General features: G+C 36.8%; 1 pseudogene; it reads right to left on the bottom strand.

Annotated features, from left to right (window-relative positions):
* The window catches only part of LOC107695159 (vesicle transport protein SFT2C-like), an 11,061-nt pseudogene that overhangs the window by 1,199 nt on the left and 3,651 nt on the right, over window positions 1–6,211 (bottom strand).

The raw sequence follows: 6,211 nt of genomic DNA on the forward strand, positions 1-6,211 counted from the left end.
AGCTTCTCTCTTTTTTAACACACTGAATGGTGATACACTATATATCTCGTTTTTGTTTTTAGTTGGCATCCAAGCAAAAGAGAATGACTCCCTTTCACAATTAGTGTAATTAACGTAAAAAATTATCTCAAGCTTTTCTTGTGCTTTTTTTTTCTTTCTTATTTGGCAGCAACAGAGTTGGACTTGAGGAATGCAGTTGGGAGGCATTTTAAACAAGAATAAAACCAATAATTAATAATTTCCTTTAAGTTCACTGTTGTAAATTTTTCTTAATAAAAGCTGTACGTATGGATTGCCATTTTGTTGTCTGTTAGATGTATATATGTAGTCGTTTAATAGCGGTCTAATTGATGACTAGTCTATAAATGGGCTATGATTAGACGGCTATTAGATTTTCACTGACAGCCCAAATTTAGCCTCGTTTTAGCCTAGACGTCTAGGCTAAAACGAGGCTAAATTTGGGCTGTCAGTGAAAATCTAATAGCCGTCTAATCATAGCCCATTTATAGACTAGTCATCAATTAGACGGCTATTAGATTTTCACTGACAGCCCAAATTTAGCCTCGTTTTAGCCTAGACGTCTAGGCTATATTTAGACGTCTAATAGACGTCTTTTAAACGCAAAATTGCTTGCTGGGAACCCACAATAGCACTGATCTGAAGACAGGCCCCGAGAGCTGTGAGCAGCGTGCTGTGAAGGCTCAGCGCCGCATACAAAGTACCCACCAGAGAGCACAGGCACACTGCCGCTCCCGGTGTTGGAATCGCAATGAGTTTAAGGATCGCCGCCCCGAGGAGTGCGAACACTGAGCCAAGCGACCACAGCAGAGCGAACTTACGCGCCTTCAGCAGAAGTAAAGGAGCGTAAAGTGCCGACAGTTCAAAATACACGTTCCGAACGTGATCAGTCGCTGGGATTGACTCATGCCCGGCAAATACGGGTCAGGTTCTGATGACCACGGCCACGAGAAGCTGCTGCTCGATCCTTGGCCTGATGATGCTCCACGGCTGCTGGATCCAGAGAGCGGACTCGACCACCTGCCGAACCAGCTCCCTGGCACTGAAGTCGGTTCATCGATGTCATCTAATAAACCGAGTTCTCTTATTATTCAAACAAATTGGCCTTTTAGAACTGCTTCGTGTATAATTATTTAATTAAATCGTAGCGTTTGTGAATTCACAATTATGCTTAATTATGATTTTTAAATGGGTTTAATATATCATGCAGCCTTGGAAAACAGACTAAGAATGTGTTTTATACATTTTCATCTGTGAAATGCGCCACTTCCGGTATTTTGCCGGAAAATGAAGCAAAATGAAGTCGAGGATTTAAAAAAATCGAACAGTCGAATAAAATCGACGAATCGCGACAGCCCTATTACAATTCACTTGGAGGACTACACAAGCCATGCAGTGGTGCATGGAGGTATGGTGGGAGCATTTCTCTAGATATTGTGGTTTAAAATATAAATATAAACATATTTATGCTTGTATGTGGAATCTAGCATGATGAGGCAAATGTGCTAGGTAGGTTATTCCAGAGTTTGGGCGCTAAATAGGAAAAGGATCTGCCACCCGCAGTTGATTTTGATATTCTATTCTAGGTATTATCAAATGGCCAGAGTTTTGAGATCGCAGTGGACGTGAAGGACTATAATGCGATATGAGCTTGCTCAAGCACTGAGGAGCTAAACGATTCAAGGCTTTATAAGAAATTAGCAAGATTTTAAAATGTATTCGTTGTTCAATAGGGAGCCAGTGCAGAGTTGACAGAACTGGGCTAATATGGTTGTACTTCCTGGTTCTAGTAAGAACTCTAGCTGCTGCATTTTGGACCAGCTGGAGTTTAAGTGCGCGCAGAGCAACCACCCAATAAAGCATTACAATAATCTAACCTTGAGGTCATGAACTCATGAATTAACGTTTCTGCATTTGACATTGAGAGCATAGGTCTTAATTTAGATATATTTTTAAGATGTAAAAATGCAGTTTTACAAATGCTAGAAACATGGTTTTCAAAGGAAAGATTGCTATCAAATAGCACACCTAGGTTCCTTACTGATGACGAGGAATTAACAGAGCAGACATCAAGGCCCAATCCCAATTATATTTTATACCCCTTACCCTACCCCTCCGCCTACCCCTTCCCCTTGTCCCTTGAAACAGAGTGTCAAGGGGTAGGGGTGAAAATATTCCCCTAAGAATTGGGACACCACTACTATGCCATCACACGTCATCATACGTCATCTAGCTCCTACAGTACACACACCTATGCTGGTGTGCATTAGAGCCTTTAATTACCGTTCTATATTAATGCACTGCTTACTGACACACACACACACACACAACACACACACATATATATCGGAGATCGCGCAGCTCACACATTCAGGAGAAAAGAAACTTGTCAACGCTGCCCCACGACTTTTATTAATAACAGTTTAAATACTGAATCGCTACATTATATTTTCAAATAGCACACCTAGGTTCCTAACTGATGATGAAGAATTGACAGAGCAGCCATAAAGTGTTAGACAGTGTTTTAGGTTATTACATGCGGAGGTTTTTGGTCCAATAATTAAAACCTCTGTTTTTTCATAATTTAGCAGTAGGAAATTACTAGTCATCCAGTTTTTATATAAACTATGCATTCCGTTAGATTTGCAAATTTGTACGTATGTTTCATCGGGCCACGAAGTATCATCAACATAACAGTGAAAGCTAACACCATGTTTCTTGATGATATCTCCCAAGGGTAACATGTAAAGTGTGAAAAGCAACAGTCCTAGTACTGAGCCTTGTGGCACTCCATACTGTACTTGTGATCGATATGATATCTCATCATTCACTGCTACGAATTTATTGACAGTCAGATAATATTTGAACCATGCCAATGCAATTCCACTAATGCCAACATAATTTTGTAGTCTACTCAAATGAATGTTGTGGTCAATAGTGTCAAACGCAGTGCTAAGATCCAGTAGCACTAATAGAGAAATACAACCACGATCAGATGATAAGAGCAGGTCATTTGTAACTCTGATGAGAGCAGTCTCAGTACTATGATACGGTCTATATCCTGACTGGAAATCCTCAGAGATACCATTTCTCACCAAGAAGGAACATAGCTGAGAGGATACTGCCTTTTCTAGTATTTTTGACAGATAAAGGAGATTTGAGATCGGTCTTTAATTAACTAATTCTCTAGGATCAAGTTGTGTTTTTTTAATGAGAGGCTTAATAACAGCCAGTTTGAAGGTTTTAGGGGCATACCCTAAAGACATTGATGAATTAATAATATTCAGAAGAGGATCTATGACTTCTGGAAGCACCTCTTTTAGTAGCTTAGATGGAATAGGGTCTAACATACATGTTGTAGGTTTTGATGATTTGACAAGTTTATACAATTCTTCATGTCCTATAGCAGAGAATGAGTGGAATTGTTCCTCGGGATCTATGGTGCACTATCTGATGTGATACTGTGGCTGACGGTTGCATTGTTATAATTTTATCTCTAGTAGTATTGATCTTGGAAGTAAAGGGAAAGGGACACTTCCCAACTGATCTTGGGAAAGGTCTGCATCTGTTGATGCTTTATTTTTCGTTAATTTAGCCACTGTATTGAATAAATGCCTGGGGTTGTGTTTGTTCTCTTCTAAGAGAGGCAAAAAGTAAGTAGATCTAGCAATTTTTAGAGCTTTTCTATAAGTAGAAGTACTTTCCCGCCATGCAATACAAAATACCTCTAGTTTTGTTTTCTTCCAGCTGCAATCCATTTTCTGGGCTGCTCTCTTAGGGGTGCGAGTGTGCTCATTATACCACGGTGTCGAACTGTTTTCCTTAATCTTCTTTAAGCGTAAAGGAGCAACCGTATCTAAAGTGCTAGAAAAGAGAGAGTTAATAGTTTCTGTTACACCATCAAGTTTTTCTTAGCTATTGGATATGCTGAGGAATTGAGACAAGTCAGGAAGATTATTTACAAAGCAGTCTTTTGTGGTTGAAGTGATGGTTCTACCATATTTGTAACAAGGAGTTGAATGCGCAGCTTTAGGTATATGGAGTATACACAAGACTAGATAATGATCCGAGATATCATCACTCTGCTGCAGAATATCAGCGCCAGTAACATCAATTCCATGTGACCGTATTAAATCTAGAGTATGATTACGACAATGAGTAGGCCCTTACACGTGTTGTCTAACCCCAATGGAGTTCAGAATGTCTATAAATGCTGATCCCAATGCATCTTTTTCATTATCAACATGGATATTAAAATCACCAACAATTAATCCTTTATCTGCAGCCAGCACTAACTCAGAAAATCAGCAAATTCTTTGATAAAATCTGTATGGTGCCGTGGTGGCCTGTATACAGTAGCCAGTACAAACGTCACAGGGGATTTATAATTAACACTTGTTTCTCTAGATAATGTTATATGAAGCACCATTACTTCAAACGAAGTATCAAACCAGAGCTCTGAGAAATACTGAAAATATTACTATAAATTGTAGCAACACCTCCCCCTTTAACTTTTGGATACGGCTCATGTTTAATTGTCCCCTTTAAATTTGATACATTTAAAATTTGTCTTAGGTAGGTCAAAATTGATCGTAATAAATGTGAATTTATCTCATTACATAAATGAATAAGGTCAGGTGTAAAGGTTTTTATTAACAATTAGCCTAATTTAATCAACCAATGCAAGTGTTTAGGCTGTTTTGATGATGAAATCAGCTCCGTATATTAGACATATTAAATATATTAGATTTAAGTTGTGCCATTTTAGCCTAGACATCCTTTACAAAAATAAGAAAACGTGTATTAGTAAAACGAAAGACATTATTTTATTTAGATCCCCGAAACTGTCGGTTAAGGCTAGAAGGGATACAACTGCAGCTACTGGGCATGCGCACATCAATATAGCGTAATTTTTGTCACACTGAACAACAGTTACTGTATTTGCATTATTGTAAGGGATAGGTTTAGGGTTGGGGTAGGTGTAGACCAGTGTTGGGCTCGTTACTCCAAAAATTTAATTTATTGCTCGTTACTACACTGTAAAACCGAATCAGTTCAGAGTACTCAAAACCGATTACCTAATAAAATTTAAGTACATGTAATATATTTTTTTAATTAAACTTTCATTTAAAACTTTGTCAACTGGACTCATTCATTTTGTCTTTTTTTCAGTAAGTTTAAAGTTCTATTGACTCATATTATATTATATTAATACTCATCTTTTTAACCTTTAAATACTAAATTAATTTAATTCAATACCACGTTTCTGCAGACACGAGCAAGTTAAATTTAAGATTTTAAGACCTTTTTAATACCACCTTGTATGAAATTTAAGACCTAAACCTGTAATGGAAATACACATTTTATTACATACATATATGTGATATTTAATGTGTATAAATTAAAAAGAAAACAAAATATCATTGCTGTAATAAATGATATTTATTGCTATGATATACAGTGAACTTTTCATGTCAGCAGACAATATTCCATACAAAATATCCCCGCAAAATAACTGCATCACTGAGATTTTTGGTGGAGTAAACAATTTATTCTGAAGCAATATTTTCATCAGTGTTCTGTCAGCTTTTACATACTTAAATCTGCATATTTAACTTTACAAAGGCCTATTTTTAACCTTTTTAGATGTATGCATCATCTTACATGTCAAATTATTACAATATATCGATAAATTCAACATACACTATAGGGCTGCTACCAGTCAGATTAAATAATTTACACTGCAAAATTACAACGGCAATAAATAATGTTATGAGATTAATGTTTTAAATGCATTTATGAATATACAAATAAGAAATGTTGAGGGGAAAAATGCATACTTTTCAACAAACTTCTCAACTGAACTACCAGTAAGTGACGGTAAGTCACTTAATGAGCGAGTATTGAGTCATTCATTCAACTGATTGAGTGTGTTATCATGCTGGTATCTTAAGGACTTTCATGGACAGCTGACTCCTAAGGTTTTTGATATTCTTCATATTCTGTGTGTGGTGGTCAGATAGAAATTAATCTTTTTCAATAAGTTTAAATAGATTTGTACCTTTTATGGGCATTTTGTCTTTATAAAGCCATTTTTCTATAAGTGTGCATTATCTTTTGAGTCAAATTCTTACATTTAATCAGTGAATTAGAATAAGACATTTGAGCTGTTACCAAGCAAATGAAATCAGTA

This window comes from Sinocyclocheilus anshuiensis, unplaced genomic scaffold, assembly GCF_001515605.1.
Source record: "Sinocyclocheilus anshuiensis isolate Anshui unplaced genomic scaffold, SAMN03320099.WGS_v1.1 scaffold606, whole genome shotgun sequence".
Lineage (NCBI taxonomy): Eukaryota > Metazoa > Chordata > Actinopteri > Cypriniformes > Cyprinidae > Sinocyclocheilus > Sinocyclocheilus anshuiensis.